This window comes from Monodelphis domestica, chromosome 1 (genome assembly GCF_027887165.1).
Source record: "Monodelphis domestica isolate mMonDom1 chromosome 1, mMonDom1.pri, whole genome shotgun sequence".
NCBI lineage: Eukaryota > Metazoa > Chordata > Mammalia > Didelphimorphia > Didelphidae > Monodelphis > Monodelphis domestica.
This window is the reverse complement of record NC_077227.1, coordinates 279,572,053-279,589,423: the sequence shown is the minus strand read 5'-3', so window position 1 is coordinate 279,589,423 and position 17,371 is coordinate 279,572,053.

The following is a 17,371-nucleotide window of genomic DNA, read 5'->3' as shown; positions in this document are numbered from 1 at the left end:
GTGAAAAAGTATAGCTACCTGTCAAAGACCAAGACCAGGGAGTCCTGACTGACTTGTCCAGCAGGGATATTTCATCCCAAGAAAAGCCCACCTGTTGAGTGCCCAGGACTAGCAGCAGTGGCTTGATAGTAGAATGGCTTTCCATACTCTTTCTGGCAGCAAGTACCTCCAATGTCAGATCACTCTTCCTGGTCTAGCTATGATGGGTGAAATCTGAAATAACTGAGGAAACCAAATTTGGAGCTTCTGAGCATATTGATTTATTAAGCAATGCATGCCAATTGCACACCAAATCAGAACCAGAACCAGCTTGGCACTAGACCCCAAATAAAGGAGGAGTCTGATTTTTATGCATTAAAAGAAAACAATTAATAGGATATAAACCAAGATACAAAATTAGATTATCGGATTTCTAATTGGAGGGAATATTAGGGACTTTCCAAGTTGGAAGGGGGAGAACAAACAGGTGTTAATTCCCTAAAATCAGAAAAAGAGGTATCCCATTCTTCTGCAAGGGTCTATATGCAATCAAAGGAACAAAGAAACAGGAACAGATTGACCAGTACAGGGTCAGTTTTCAGAAAAGACATCTGGGTTGCTTGAGATTTATAACTGTGAGAAAACTCCTTAGGTCTGACTGGGTTTCTGGTCAGCGTAACCCAGATCCTTAGTTAAGGTAAGAGTCTCTAAGCAACAGGTAGAGATGGTCCAGTTTCCCAGCCATGCAGGGCTAGGTTCATACAATGCAAAGGAATTTTCTCATAAGACAGAAATTGGAATAGACCCATAATTAAATAGAAAGGAAACTGAAGTAGATCCAGAATTGAATCACAAGAAGGTGTCAGTGTGGTTCACTCAATTCCCACAATTGTTCCACTTTGATTCTTGGGAGAGAGGAGGCCAGCACACTCCTCCCATGAATCATTTCTCTATAAATCAAATTTATAAGGTTTTTGATGTCCTATAAGTCCCACACAACTCAACAGCAGCTAAGTTTAGTGAGAAACCAACTCATCAATTGTGTGACTTGCTTGAACTAACCTAGTAGGGAATTAGCTGGTCCAACTAAGACACTGTGCCATGTAAAGAGCAATCTGATGGGGGCAGCTGGGTGGCTCGGTGAATTGAGAGCCAGGTCTAGGGACAGGAAGTCCTGGATTCAAATCTGGCCTCTGCTACTTCCTAATTATGTGACCTTGGGCAAGCCCATACCACTCTTCCATTTTGGAACCAATACACAGTAGTAAATCTGAGATGGAAGAAAGATGTTTAAAAAATAAGAGCAAGCCTGAGAGCTGTCTGTGCTACTTTTCCAGTTTTCTTACACTTTACTCACCACATACTATTCAATCCAGTGACCCTGGTCTCTTGGCTGTTCTACCAATACGACTCCATCTCTTGGCTCTGGATATTCCCTATCCCCCATACTTGGAATGCTCTCCCTCTTTCACTAACTGACCTCCCTGAATTCCTTTATGTCCCAACTAAAATTCTACTTGCTAAGGAGAGTCTTCCCCAGCCCCTCTCAACTCCAGCCCCCCTGTCAATTATTCTTACTTTGTACATATTTGCTTGCCTGTCATTTCCCTCATTAGACTGTAAATTCCTTGAGGGCATGAACTATCTTTATTGCCCCTTTTTTATATTCCCATCAATTAGCCCAGTGCCTGGAACAGAGTAGGCACTTAATAAATATTTATTGATTGATCAATAGAGTGTCCAGCATTGATATCTATTCCCTATGCCTGCCCAGCTGAGCAGTAGAACAACTTATTCATTGTAATTTCACACACCACAGAGAACTTTAAGAAAACTAAAGAAAGCAAGAAAGGAAGGAAGGAAAGAAAGTAGGAAGGAAAAAAGCAAGAAAGCAAGCAAGGAAGAAAGAAAGAAAAAATGCAGAAAGAAAGAAAGAAAGAAAGAAAGAGAGAGAGAGAGAGAGAGAGAGGAAGGAAGGAAGGAAGGAAGGAAGGAAGGAAGGAAGGAAGGAAGGAAGGAAGGAAGGAAGGAAGGAAGGAAGGAAGGAAGGAAGGAAGGAAGAGAGTGAGGGAGGGAGAGAGAGAGAGAGAGAGAGAGAGAGAGAGAGAAAGAGAAAGAAAGAAAGAAAGAAAGAAAGAAAGAAAGAAAGAAAGAAAGAAAGAAAGAAAGAAAGAAAGAAAGAAAGAAAGAAAGAAAGAAAGAAAGAAAGAAAGAAAGAAAGAAAGAAAGAAAGAAAGAAAGAAAGAAAGAAAGAAAGAAAGAAAGAAAGAAAGAAAGAAAGAAAGAAAGAAAGAAAGAAAGAAAGAAAGAAAGAAAGAAAGGAAGGAAGGAAGGAAGGAAGGAAGGAAGGAAGGAAGGAAGGAAGGAAGGAAGCATTCCTGAGTTGAGCTTGTCTTTGGTCTTGTGTGTTCTCTACACAGTGGCAAACCACTTTAGTGTCTTTGCCAAGAAAATCCCAACTAGGATCATAAAGAATGAGATATTACTAAAATGACTGAATAACACAACAAATATATATTAAAATCCTTCTCTGTTCCAGGAACTGTAAGTGCTTTACACACATTAACTGTCTACTTATAAAGTCAGAACTGCAGGCTGCACATTTATTGACCCCTCACTTTTTTCCCCAACCAAAGCAAGAAAATGATCTCTTTCTATAAGAAGCTATGGGTATTATGAAGCAAAGAACTGCCCCAGTAAGGATCATGGAGGATCCAGCCATCCTACCCACTGAACTAGGAAAAGTAACAAGAGCTTTGTGTGATCTGTCCAAGCAGAGAGAGTGTCTAGTGAGATCGATGATACACCCTCTCTCCCTCCTACCTGTCTCTCCCCAATTCTCAGTAGCACCCTCTTTTTCTGGTGACTGAGGCACAGTTATAGTCTTTCCCCTCCACTGACTGAGACCTAATAGGGTCCTATACCCTTGTTCTTCCCAGCCCGTTATCTAAATGTTTGGTTTTATGTCCTTCCTTGTGTGAATTAAACATTTACCATTAGAAAAGACCATAAACTGCTTTTTCAGCTAATCAATTAATAATCATTTATTAAGAATCTGCTATGTGCCAGAAAGTAAAGTTCCAAGGATACAAAGCTAAAAGAGAAGGCTCAGTCCTTGCCCTCAAAAAGCTTGTGTGTGCATATATGCATATGTATACATAGATGTGCATATATAATATGTATATATTATTGCATGTTATAATACATACATATGATATATAATAGAGTATACATTACAGTAATAAATTATTCTATATTCTATCTACTATAATACAAATATATAATATGATATATTATATCAATGTTTTATTACTATCATTATATAATTACATATTACAGGGTAATATATGCCATACATATATTATTATATGTAATAATATATTATATGTATAACAATATATAAGGTCTATATTAATATGGGCAGCTAGGTGGTTCAATAGAGTTCCAGGTCTAGAGTAAGGAAGACTCATCTTTCTGAGTTCAAATCTAGCTTCAGACATTTATTAGTGATATAACCCTGAGCAAGTCACTTAACCCTGTTTGCCTCAGGTTCTTCATCTGTAAAAAAATTAGCTGGAGAAGGAAGTGGCAAACCACTCCAGTATCTTCACCAAGAAAACCTCAAAGGGGATCGCAAAGAGTTGTATGTGACTGAAATGACTAAATAATAACATATATTAATAGACTATATCATTTTATAATATAATGTGCATATTTCATATATGTACATATGTGTACAGCATGTATATTATGTATAGTGATATATGTGTACAGCACTTAGCACAGTTCCTGGCACATAGAAGATTTTTAACAAATACACATGTTCCCTTTCTGCCCCTTCCCCCCTTTCCAATAGGTCAGTACAAAGAGCTAATAGAAGGTGCAAATGTGGCCCCGGGGAGTTGATAGAGGCCACAGGAGACAAAAATGGAGAGTGGGTTTCATTACCTTCTTAAGGTACAGAGATCAAGGAAGCGGGTGAATGGGTTGGGGTAGAGTGTGAGAAATCTCCTACTTTGTAATATTCTGACCCCAGATCATTGAAGTCTATCTTACCTTGATTTTACCAATTTTTCTTCTAATCTTACTTCTCATCATTTCTCAGTTCTCCTTGACTTCTGCTCTTCTTCCACAAGTTCTTCTGCTCATATCCTTTGATGCACCCTTTTTCTTTAGCTCAAGCCATTCTCTTTCTCCAACTTGTCCTCCTTCATCTTCTCCTCAAATTTTCTCAAATTCTCAGATTCTCTAAATCAGTCTCTGCCCTTCCTCACAACTCCACGCAGCTCAAACTCTCTTTTACAATTCTTTCTCCTTCAGTTCAACTCTTTCTGCTCCTCCCACAGAAGCCAAAAGTAACTATTTAATTCCAGAACAGCATGTCCCAGGACTTTCTTTCTCCTGTAACTATGAAAACAGGTCCATCCTCACTCAATGCCAGCGGTATAATACACATGGCCACTGACCTCTCACTTATAGAGGAAGGACAAGGTAAAGGTGCAAAATCATTGTTTCTTTATAAGATGTTATCTAATTGTTTCTTGTGAAGAGTCAGAATGTTAAAGTTAAGAATGCTGAACATAAGAAAATCCAAATTCTTCTACTCACATTTATTAGTTGTTTGACCATGAGCAAGTGACTCTGAGCCTCAGATTGCTCACCTGTAAAATAGGGACAACAATTACTGTGATAGCTACCTCTTGAAAGAAAGGAGTACTTTACAAGATAATCCCAAGGAAAGGGAAAATAGCAGAAGAATGCCAAAAATCACCAACAATATTAATATGTAGGAAAGGCAATTGAGAGGCTATCAATAACTACTAAACCTACTTTTATATCTTCATAAATATTTATAATATGATCTCATAAGTATAGCCTAGATCAAATTGCTTACCATCTTAAGGAGAGAGGAAAGGAGTTAGGGGCAGGGGAAATTTTTGGAACTTGAAATTTAAGGAAATTAATGTTAAAAATTGTTCTTACATGTAATTAGGAAATATAAAATATATTTAAATATGTAGAAGTAATAATAAATATTTTAAAAGTAAACATTTATGCATATTCTCATTGAAAATATGGGAAGGGAGCAGGAAGACTTTCAATAGTGTTCTGGTAGTAAAGAACATTCATGCAATTAAAAGGGAGTAGAGAACATAAGGTCCTGTTAAGGAAACTGAGGCACAGAAAAACTTAAGAGACTTGACCAGGGTCACACAGCTTTTAAGTGTCTGAGACAGGATTTATTTGACCCTAAGTCTTTCTAACTTCCATGTTTAGCTACCTGTCCACTAAATTATCCATTTAAAACATCTTTCCCAAACATAGGTATTGATATTGTTATTGTTGTTTGACCTTCATTTTTTAAAAGAACCAGTGACATCAAGGGGCAATGTCTTGACTCAAATGTGAATTGGTTTTAGGTGAGACAGAGTTGCACAGAGACTTCAGCCTCACTCTCTCTTCCAGAGTTCTCTAAGTCCAGTGGCAAGATAAAAGTCAGAATGATTGGTTATGGCTTGGGATGCAATGGGTGACCTTGTCATCTTTGTTGTCTGACCAAACTCTAACTACTCCACATGGTCTGTTTCAGGCACCATCATGGCTGTTGGATGAAAAAAATGTTCTCATCTCATTCCCCTAGGTGAAGTCTTCACATGCTTGGAATAGACATTCCTCTAACTTACCAATGGTTTGAGATCTGGTGGTTACCCTCAAACTTGTTTAGCTCATCTGCTGAGATGGTTTTATCAGGTTACGACTGCTCTGCATGTTATAACTTCTCAGAATCACAGGTGAGATTTAGGCGAAAGGTAGACATCAAAGGTGGGTGAGGACTGCTGAAAAGGGCTCAGCTTGATCTCATGCCAGAGGTGATAGCCTTCCCTGAACACCCCATAAAATCCAGTATTTGTATACTAATTCAGTGGACTGACCATCTAACTGCCTGTCATAATCTGTTCACTGTGTGTTGATTTTTTAGAAAGCATTTGAATCAGAAGAGGAAAGTAAAGTTAGATTTCCTCCAACAAGAAATGTTCTGCACAGATGTTAAGATCATACAAGATTTTTTTTTTTACAAAAACAGCCTCCAGAGATTATTTGTTTGATGGTTCTCTGATTACTAGCCTCAAGAGAGGCACAAAATAGGCAGAAAACTTACCTAAAATGTTTAATACTATCATGGAAGATATCTTGCATAAGATTATCTAAATGGAAGAGGAATTATCTGTAGTTGGAAAGGTATTCTAGATCCTTCTTTTTTATGATATTATAATGAAGATTCTAGCAAGTTCTAGAATATTCATGATCCTTTAGTTAGATATGAGATTATTCAAAATGGATCAGTTTAACAATCCATAAAGAAAACATTAAGTATATAATAAATAATAATTGTCCAGGTTATGATACATAGATAGCCAGTCCACTGAATTAATATATGTTAACCTATGTTTGAGAGCAGCTAGGTGACTTAGTAGATAGAATGCCAGGCCCAGAACTAGGACCTCCCTTCTCCAGGTCTGCCCCTCTATCTACTGAGCCATGTATTTTCCCCCTAAAGACCTATATTTTCAATGCAAATACTCTCATAGTGATGCTGTATGTCTGTGACTCTTAGAACACTCCAGCCTCTAAGGAATTAAAGTTGTGGATGAAACAAAGAGCTGAAAAAAACACATGGAGCATGCAAATAAGCTGTAACATATTTCCTATGGTGACCTGCCTTCAAGAAGTGATGAAAAGGATAGCACTGAAGAATTTTGGAAAAAATAGTGAGTTGGTCACAAGATTCAAGTGAAGGATAATCAGTGGCATATTAATAGATGTTTAACAACTGACTGGGAGAGGAAGGGGGAAAATTATATACAAGACACACCTTTAAATTTAATTTGCATCATTAACATTTTCTCCATCACTTTCTTAAGTCTAGACAACCAACAAAACAGTAAGCCAAGCCTCAATTTGTAATATTCAATTAATGCCTATCTCAGTGTCCTCAACTATAAAAGAGGGATAATAATTGCATCTAACTACCGGAGTTGTTGTGAGGATCAATTGACATAATATTTGTAAAGTACCTCGGACAGTGCCTGGCACATAGTAGATGCTTAAAAATGCTTATAGGCAATTTTCAGATGAAGAAATCAAAACTATCAATAATCACATGAAAAAGTGTTCTAAATCCCTCCTGATTAGAGAAATGCAGATCAAAACTCTTAGGTACCATCTCACACCTAGCAGAGTGGCCAAACTGACAGTAAAGGAAAATAATAAATTTTGGAGGGCATGTGGCAAAATTGAAAAACTAATGCATTGCTAGTGGAGTTGTGAATTAATCCAACCATTCTGGAAGGCATGCCCAAAGGGCTTTAAAAAACTGCATGCCCTTTGATCCAGCTATACCATTACTGGGTTTGTACCCCAAAGAGATAAGGAAAAATGTTTTACAAAAATATTTATAGCCATACTTTTTGTGGTGCCAAAAATTGGAAAACAAGGGGGTGTCTGTTGATTGGGGAATGGCTGAACAAGTTGTGGTGTATGATGGTAATGGAATACTATTGTGATATAAGGGATGACAAACTACTTGATATCTATAAGAACTGGAAAGACCTCCATGAACTGATAGAGAGTGAAATGAGCAGAATTAGGAGAACATAATATACAGTAACTGAAACACTGTGGCACAATCATATGTAATAGACTTTACCACTAATATCAATGCAATGATCCAGGACAACCCAAGGGATTTATGAGAAAGAATGCTATCCACATTGAAAGAAAGTAAGTAGGAGTGGAAACCCAGAAGAAAAACATGATTTATCATTTCTTTATATGATTGGGGGTTTGGGTTTTAATAGATTGTTCTATACAAATATGAATAATATGGAAATTAGTTTTGAGCAATAATATATATATAATCCAGTGGAACTGCTGGTCAACTCCAGGAGGAGGTAAGGAAAAAGGGAGAGAGAGAAAATGAATCATGTAATCATGGAAAAAATATTCTGGATAAATAAATATTTTTTCAAATTCTTATTTTCTTTCTTCCCTCCTTCCTTTCCTCATTCCTTTCTTTGGGCTGGAAGTGTTTGACTAGAAGAAAACTATTAGCTGCCTCACTCTGTGCATCTTTGTGTGGATGGTACTCTTCTTTCCCAACTCCTTCCCAAGTATCAACATAAGCATGATCTTTCCCTTATTCAGTGACTTCCCCCTTTCCCCTTAAATTGGATGGGATGGTGGCAGGGTGGGAAAAAAAGGGGTGAAGGATAAGGGGTCCAAGACAACTATGCCAAGTAACTCTTGCTAATTATTTAACAATAATTCTCTTTCATCACTATTTAGTTTAATTATATCTAGGATAATCCATGACATTCAAGCTTTAGTGTGTTGTTTTTTTCTCTTTCCTTCCTTTTTAAAAAAAAAATTAAGTTTATTTATTTAATTAATCAATTTAGAATATTTTCCCATGGTTACATGATTCATGTTCTTTACCTCCCCTCTTCCCACTCCCCACCTGTAGCCAATGAGCAATTCCGCTGGGTTTTACATGTGTCCTGATCAAAACCCATTTTCATGTTGTTAATGCTTGCACTAGGACGATCATTTGAAGTCTACATCAACAATCATATCCCCCTTGACCCATGTAATCAAGCAATTGTTTTTCTTCTGTGTTTCTGCTCCCACAGTTTTTCCTCTGAATGTGGATAGTGTTCTTTCTCATAAATCCCTCTGAGTTGTTCAGGATCATTGCATTGACACTAATGGAGAAGTTCATTACATTTGATTGTACCACAGTGTATCAGTCTCTGTGTATAATGTTCTCCTGGTTCTGCTCCTCTCACTCTGCATCACTTCCTGGAGGTTGTTCCAGTTCACATGGAATTCTTCCAGTTCATTATTCCTTTGGGCACAATAGTATTCCATCACCAACATATACCACAATTTGTTCAGCTCTTCCCCAGTTAACGGACATCTCCTCATTTTCCAAATTTTTGCCACCACAAAGGGCGCAGCTATAAATATTTTTGTACAGGTCTTTTCCTTTATTATCTCTTTGGGGTATAAACCCAGCAGTACTATGGCTGGATCAAAGGGCAGTCAGTCTTTCAAAGCCTTTTGTGCATAGTTCCAAATTGCCTTCCAGAAAGGTTGGATCAATTCACAACTCCACCAGCAATGCATTAATGTCCCAGTTATGACATATGACAATTCTGAATCCTTTGCTGTCATGTTAGCCAATCTGATAGTTGTGAGGTGGTACCTCAGAGTACCACCTTTGATTTGCATATCTCTAATTAGAAGAGATTTAGAACACCTTTTCATGTTCTTATTAATAGTTTTGATTTCTTTATCTGAAAATTACCTATTCATATCCTTTGTCCATTTATCAATTGGGGAATGGCTTGATTTTTTATACAATTGATTTAGCTCCTCATAAATTTGAGTTATTAGACCTTTGTCAGAGGTTTTTGTTATAAAGATTTTTTTCCCCAATTTGTTGCTTCCCTTCTTTCCTTCCTTTCTGGAGTGTTATAGTACTAATAATACTTATCAGTGAAATCTCTTGGGTTTGTTTTGAGTCCCCAGTCAGAAGAACACTCTGGCAATATCCCGTGTGTGTGTGTGTGTGTGTGTGTGTGTGTGTGTGTGTGTGTGTGTGTGTGTGTGTATTCTAGAGCAGCCATCGCCCTTCATGCCAATGCTTCCTTTAATACCCACAGAGACACACCCACACACAAAGAATGCTATCTTAGAAAAACTGGTTTCTTTTGAAGAACATTTGGTCAATACAGAAAGCGAACAAACAGACTGTTAAATGGAGACAAGGAATGGAAAGTAGGAGACAGGGAGGGTGGGACTTTTATCATTGTGGCTGGGTTTTTGTTGGTAGCAGACAGGGAGCAGATGGAGTTTCAACCCCTTTGTTCTTGCCTTTCTCTCTTGCAAGTTAAAAAATATATCAGTATAGGGGCAGGAGGCAGTTCAGTGAATGGAAAACCAGACATAGAGATAGGAGGTCCTGGATTCAAATTTGCCCTCAGATACTTATCTGTCTGACCCTGGGCGAATCACTTAACTCCCATTGCCTAGCCCTTACTGCTCTTCTGCCTTGGTACACAGTATTGATTGTTGGAAGAAAAAAAAAACCCCAAAGAATATAACAATGACCTTAGTAGCAGTGGTAGCTGTGGTTTTGTGAGGTAGAGGGTTCTCTTGTTCTCTTCATTTCTGTCTTTCTCTGTTGCACTTTCCCAGTCTATCTCTGCCTCTGTTTTGTTTCTCTTTCTGTCTCTGTCTCTTTCTCCTTCTCACATACTCCAAGCTTGCTGCTCATCTCCCCCTGCAAAATTTTTGGCTTCTTCCTTGCTTCTAGGATGAATAGAAGGAGTCCTGTGTTTTCAAGTACACATACACAGTTCCTACAGCTCCTGGAGCCCTACTTAGACAGGCCCCGGGGAACTTCATGCCTGTAGACACTAGGCTCCCATGCCCTGCTACGCCTTGATTCCCTTCTACTCAGTATGGCTAAAACTGCAAAACTGAGCTCACTGCTTCCAGAATAAAATGGTGTCAGTCTCAGCCATCAGTCTGTGACCCACTCAAGAGCCAGTGGAAAGTAGGATTCAAGGGATGTGATGGGGATGTGATTTGTCTGGGTTTCTGAATGGATGCTTCTGAAATCATTGACAATATTTGAAAGTTTCTATTTGGATTTATGAGCTGCTGCAATTCATAGGAGGATCATAGTAGGCTGCATGGAACAGCTTAGATATCAGCATGCAAGTACTTAGCTAGGAAACCTCATAACCAGCCTTCCCTTCACAATACCTCTTTGTCTCTTCCCAGACAGCTAAGCTCCACTCTGTGTGCACTTGCAAAGGGAGATGGGAGGGAGGGGGAGGAGAAGAGGCTGGAATTTGGTTTCTAATCTCTAGGGCAGAAGTTTTTTTAAACAGGCTCAGCACCTGAGCTGATTCCTGGATGGGAATGTGGAGTTTCCCAGCTGAGGGTCCTTTCCCCCTTTCTACTCCTCTCCACAAGAGGGGATTGTCCTTGAGGAAGCCTCACTAAATTAGACATATCTCTGCTGGTTCCCCACCCCACCCCCAAATAGTTTACAATTTCTACAGTCTCCATATTTTAATGATCCCAGTGATCAATCCAAATGAATGGTAGTTGAGGGAGCAAATAGATGAGAAGATTGAGTGAAATGGAGAGTGTTAGGTTGTTGGGGGGTTGGGGCTGAAATTAATAAAAAAATTTTTGTTTAGGTTTACCTTGGTATTTTTCATGACTTAAGGGTCTTGAGCCTAGGCTAATTGAATTGGCAGGACTGCCTTAATGCATGGGGATATGCTTTATGGATAGATGCACATTATGAGAGAAACTTATGTTCTTCATTTTCAAACATTTTATAATCTTTATAGGCTTCATTTCTTTCTGCATGACCAAAAGTAAACCTGCAAGTCCTATGTCTGTGTTGGCATGCATGCTGGAGGGGACTGCTCCCCTTCCTATCTTCACCGCTCCTGAGGACATTTTTCACATCACCTGACTCTCTGCCCAGAAGCCCAATGGGAGTTTTCCCTCCCTCCTGTATCTGGGGTAAGGCGGCAGCTCACATGCAATGTGAGGGTTGTAGTTTGGGCACTTGGCCTCTAAAAGTTTTGCCATCACTGTCCTATGTCATTCAACAAGTACTTACTAAGAGGCAATTATATCTAAAACAGTGTACTAGGTAGCTAGAACACAAACACACACACACACACACACACACACACACACACACACACACACACCAGTCTTTGACACTACTAACTTTGTATTCCACAAGCTCATCTTTACTATCATTGTTTTATTTTATATATTTTATTATTGTATTTTATTGCATTTACTCTCCCAATGAAAAGTATATTGGAACCAGTTCCAAGAGAGTTCATAGTTAAACTTTTTGTTCGAGCATTTACATCTTGGAAATCAGTGAAGGCTTCAAATCAAGGCTTAATTAAATATTTGGGTTTAAGAAAATAACAGAGAAAAATTAACAATGCAGATTAATTTAAAAGCATATTGTAGATGCATTTTTTCTTTTTGGGGAGCTGATTACTAAACATTTGCCACATACCACTGCTTCCAACTCACATTCAAACTAGTAAGTTTGGATCCCCAAACTGTAGCAGACTACATCACCCTTTTGGTGTTTTTTTAAGTACCTTTTGAGGGAAGTGGATTTCCTCTGCTGCCATTGATCCTCAATTCCCTTTAAAATCAATCACTAGTGGTCACCACCCCAATACTATTTGCCAGGGCTAATTAATATCTTCTCAGCCCCATTTAATTAGTTAATATCCCTTTGGTATCATTAATAACCAATTAATATCAATTAGCAAAAAGACTTTATTAGGAAGATTCGTAAGAACAGATGTATAGAAACATCCTTCCTGACTAGCACACATTCTCCCCTTTATCACTTCAGTCCCAGGGACAATGAGCTCAACTTTAAAGTGATTGCTTCTAAATCTCTTCCCACTAAGCTCACTTCTGTGGATGTCATAGCTACTGGATAAGTCACATCCTTGTCTACAGGACACAATGTCTTGACTGTTGGGTAGATCCGTTAATGGTCTGGGGCTCTGTAGATTGCTTCTTGGGGCTGCACTAGCTTTTTACCCAATTCTGCTGTGGAAGTCATATGAAAGTCTGCTTACAGACTACTATCATTATTCATTCATTCCACCCTCCCAATAATTCTCCCTCCTTCCCCTCAGAAAAGCCCTACCTTATAACAAATTTATAATCAAGCAAAACAAATCCATCTATTGACTAGGGCACACATGGTCTATATTTGAAGTCATCTGTTTCTCCATTGCTCCATCTCTATTTCTCCTAGACCTGACGTACAATTTATTTCATTCCTTTTATTACTTTTTTACAATTCACTCTTCAAAGTTGAAATTTGTTTTGTCTGCAATTATTTCTGATTTCTTCCCTAACTCTAGTTTTCCTCTTCAATCTCTCACTTCCTTTTCTCCATCTTTCCTTATTTTCCTGGTGAGTTTAATGTATGACTATACCAAACTCTTTGTCTCTGCATGTGTGTGTATCTTCATTGTTTTTTTATATGGCTTAGAGAAAGTGAGGTTCATGCCATGCCTGTTCCCTCTACCCTTTTCTCCATGTTTGTATCTCACCAGTTATGCAAAATACTAAGTTCTTTCCCCTTTTTTCATTTCTTCCTTGGAATTTTACTTTCCTCCATTCCTTTTCTTTCCTCTCTTAAAAACATCATAGGAGATCACTCTATTGCAAATATGAATAATATGGATTTAAAATATGAATAATATGGAAATGAGTTTTGAACAATGAAACATGTATAACTCAGTGGAATTGCTTGTCAGCTCTGGGAGGGGGGAGGGAAAAGAGGTGGGAAAAATCATGAATCATGGAACCATGGAAAAATATTCTAAATAAATAAGTAAATTAATAAAAAATAAAGAAATACATATACATATGTATATATAAGAACATCAGAGGAAGCAGCTTGGTGGCTCAGTGGATTTAGTTAGGCCTAGAGATGGAAGGTCCTAGGTTCAAAGCTAGCCTCAGAAACTTTCTACCTGTGTGATTCTGGGCACGTCATTTAACCTCTTTTGCCTAGCCCTTACCACTCTTCTGCCTTGGAACCAATACATAGTACTGATTCTAAGTTGGAATGGAAGGTTTTTTTTTTTTTTTAAAGAATAACATCATAAAGAATTCTCTTGGAAATGGTTCCAAAATATCTTGGGAGTTTGATGCAATAAAATACATTTATAAAAATATGTTAAGTAAAATAAGAAAATCATAAAAAAGGCAAATCACCCCCAGACCCCATGTTTGTGAACCCTGAAGATATTTTGATTCTGAAGGGACACTTTCTTCTCTCCTTATTAGAATGTAAACACTTCATCATCTAGTTGCTCAAATACACTTACCTTTGGGTTTTTTCTCTTTTAAAAATGCCAACCCTTATTTTCCATCTTAGAATCAATATTGTATATTGGTTTCAAGGCAGAAGAGCAAGCAATGGGGGTTAAGTGACTTGCCCAGGGTCACAAAACTAAGAAGTATCTGAGACAAGATTTGAACTTAGGACCCCCAGTCTCTATACCTGACTCAATCCACTGAATCACTTAGCTGCCCTCCTTTTTCTCTTGATTTCAAAGATTTTTTCAACTCTGGCCTTTTCAGTTGGAATATTTGAAAGTCCTTTATTTTATTAAGTATCCTTTTTTTTTGTTTCCTGTAGTATCATGTTCCATTTTGTAAGGTAATTTATTCTTGCTTATAAGCCTTTTTCTTTTGTCTTTTGGAATATCATATCCCAATGTAATTCTGAATTGACTATCTAACTCTTGGAAGCTCTAGAATCTACTACTGACTCCTTAAGAGCTAATACAGAACAAATTCAATGATGGTGTGCTTTGTACTTATGATACTTAAGAAATAGTTGAAAAGGGGGAAGTTAGGTGGCTCAGTGGATTGAAAGCCAAGCCTGGAGACAGGAGTTCGTGGATTCAAATCCGACAGACATTTGCTAGCTGTGTGACCCTGGGCAAGTCACCTAATCCCCATTGCCTAGTCCTTACTACTCTTCTGTCTTGTAATTAATATATAATATTGGGTCTAATATTGGGTAAGAATTTTATTTTTTTAAAACCCTTACCTTCTGTCTTGGAGTCAATTCTATATATTGGGTCCAAGGCAGAAGAGTAGTAAGGGCTAGGTATTGGGGGTTAAGTGACTTGCCCAGGGTCACACAGCTGGGAAGTGGCTGAGGCCAGATTTGAACCTAGGACCTCCCATCTCTAGGCCTGGCTCTCAATCCACTGAGCTACCCAGCTGCCCCTTAAGGATTTTATTTTTAAAAGAGAGAGATAACTGAAAAAAAAAAGTATCTTGATATGAAGAATTCTCCCTATGATCCTTGTGAGCCACAAATTTTAGTAGGAAAAGAGAATAAGTAAAGGTGAAAATGTGCTTCTTTCTTATGGGAACTGTCAAATCTTTTACAAGAAAATCTGAAAAATACAAATTTATAAAAAGAATGCTATGAAGAGCGGGAGAGAAGCTGAAAAATTGTGTTCTATGATTACTCAGGGCATCTAGGAAGCAAAATGGATAAAGTGCCAAGCCTCAAGCCAAGAAGTTTCATTTTCCTGGATTCAAATCTGACCTCAGACACTTCCTCACTATGTGACTCTGGACAAGTTACTTAACTCTGCTTGCCTCAGTTTCCTCACCTGTCAAATGAGCTGGAGAAGGAAATGACAAAGCACTCTAGTATCTTTGCCACAAAAATGTCTGAACAATAGTAGCATTATTACTCAAGAGAAGACAAAGAGAAAGGACTAATCTCGAGAAGAAATATTAAGAAGATTTGTAAAAGAATTTATTCAGCATTGGAAGGTAACTAAATAGTATAAAGCTATTCAACAAAAACTGCTGGGAAAACTGGAAAACAGTGTTACAGAAACTAGGCATGGACCAACACCTCATACCAAGGTAAAGTTAAAATGGATACATGATTTAGAAATAAAGGGTGATACCATAAACAAATTAGGGGAGTATGGAATAGATTACCTGTCAGATTTATATCTGCCCAAACAAGATACAAAGAACATTGCAAGATACATTTAATTAGAAAGGTTTTGCACAAATAAAACCAAATGCAACCAAGATCAGAAGGCAAATAAAACTGAGAAAAAAATTATAGCAAATGTCTCTGACAAAGACCTCTTTTCTAAAATGTATAGAGTCAAATTTACAAAGAAAAAAAATTCCCAAATGACAAAGGATATGAAGAGGTAGTTCTCAGAAAAGGAAAATCATAAGCATTGGAGAGGATGTGGTAAAACTGGGCTGGTGGAGCTGTGAACTCTTTCTGATATAACTTTTTCCATTCTAGAGACCTACTTATACAAAAATATTAAAGCTGCTCTTTTGGAGAAGGCAAAGAACTGGAAACTCAATGGCTGTACTACTGTGCTGTAAGAAATGATGAAAAAGACAATAACAAAAGAACCTGGAAAGACTTATATGAAGTGAAGCACAGTAAAGTGAACAGAATCGGGAGAACATTGTACACAGCAACAGCCATAATGTACAATGATCAATTGTGAATAAATAAATTAACTATGATCAACAATACAAGGATCCAAGATGATCCCAAAGGACTTATGATAAAAAAAGGCTATTCGCTGCCATAGAAGGAACTGGAGTCTAAATGTGAGTTGTAGCATACCATTCTTTGTTTTATTTCCTCCATGAATTTTTCTCTAGTGTAAGTGATATGTGTCTTCTTTCACAACATGATAAACATGGAAATATTATTGTATTGTATGTAACACAAGTAAAAACATATATGATATTACCTGCCATCTTAGAGAGTGGGGAGAGAAAGTAGATCACAAAATATCAGAAAATAATTATTAAAAATTAAAGTGACAAAATTTTTTTTTTAATTTAAAGATCAAAAAAATAGAATAAGGCTGAGTTTCCAGAAAGGAAAAAGGAGTAAAATACTGTTATACTGAGTTCAAAGTCACCTATGTTATAACATTAATCATAGTCAAAATATTATAAATAGCTACATGTTTTATGTTTATTATTGATTTTATTTGTTAGTATAGCTAATCAATAATTTTAATATTTAATTATAGATATTAGAGTAATTACTCATGGGAAATGAGATTTCTCTAGTTATTAAATAATTAGTATTTAATGAATAGGAATGGAAGCTTGTGCTATTAATTAAGGTAATGATAGCAAATTATTCATAAAAAATAAATTATCTGATCATAGCCCTAAATCACTATAGAGTTAGGGAGGCTACTCTATTGGAGTAGAGAGAGATGTGCATGGGTGACGGGGGTGAGAAAGAAGACTTCAGAGTTGTTTTAGACCTAGAGTTGTCAAGAACTGGTATTGACAATCTGAACCTCAAGGCCAAAAGGAAGGAAAACCATCTTGGCATCGAGTGGGACTCCATTCCCAGACTGGTGCAAGATGAGAGGGGAATCCAAAGCCAATGATTCACAGCATGACTTGGGCCCCTAAATTTTGCTGAGATCACCTGTTCTAGCCAATGAGCCAGAAAATGTCAATATTTTTTTTAAAAGGAAATAATTTCCAAGTTGGAATTGTTCATCTGGTCTTATTTGGGGGTTGGGGTGTAGGAGGTTGAGGGTAGGGGAAAGAATAATACTGTATATAACAATGACTCAAATGGCAAGTGGAGATTTGGTGGCCTACATGTAAATGTGGCTAGAATCCTGACACATATGTCTTCATTTCACAAATGACTAAAATTTCTTCTTCTTTATAGAAGCTATAATATAATTTTGCA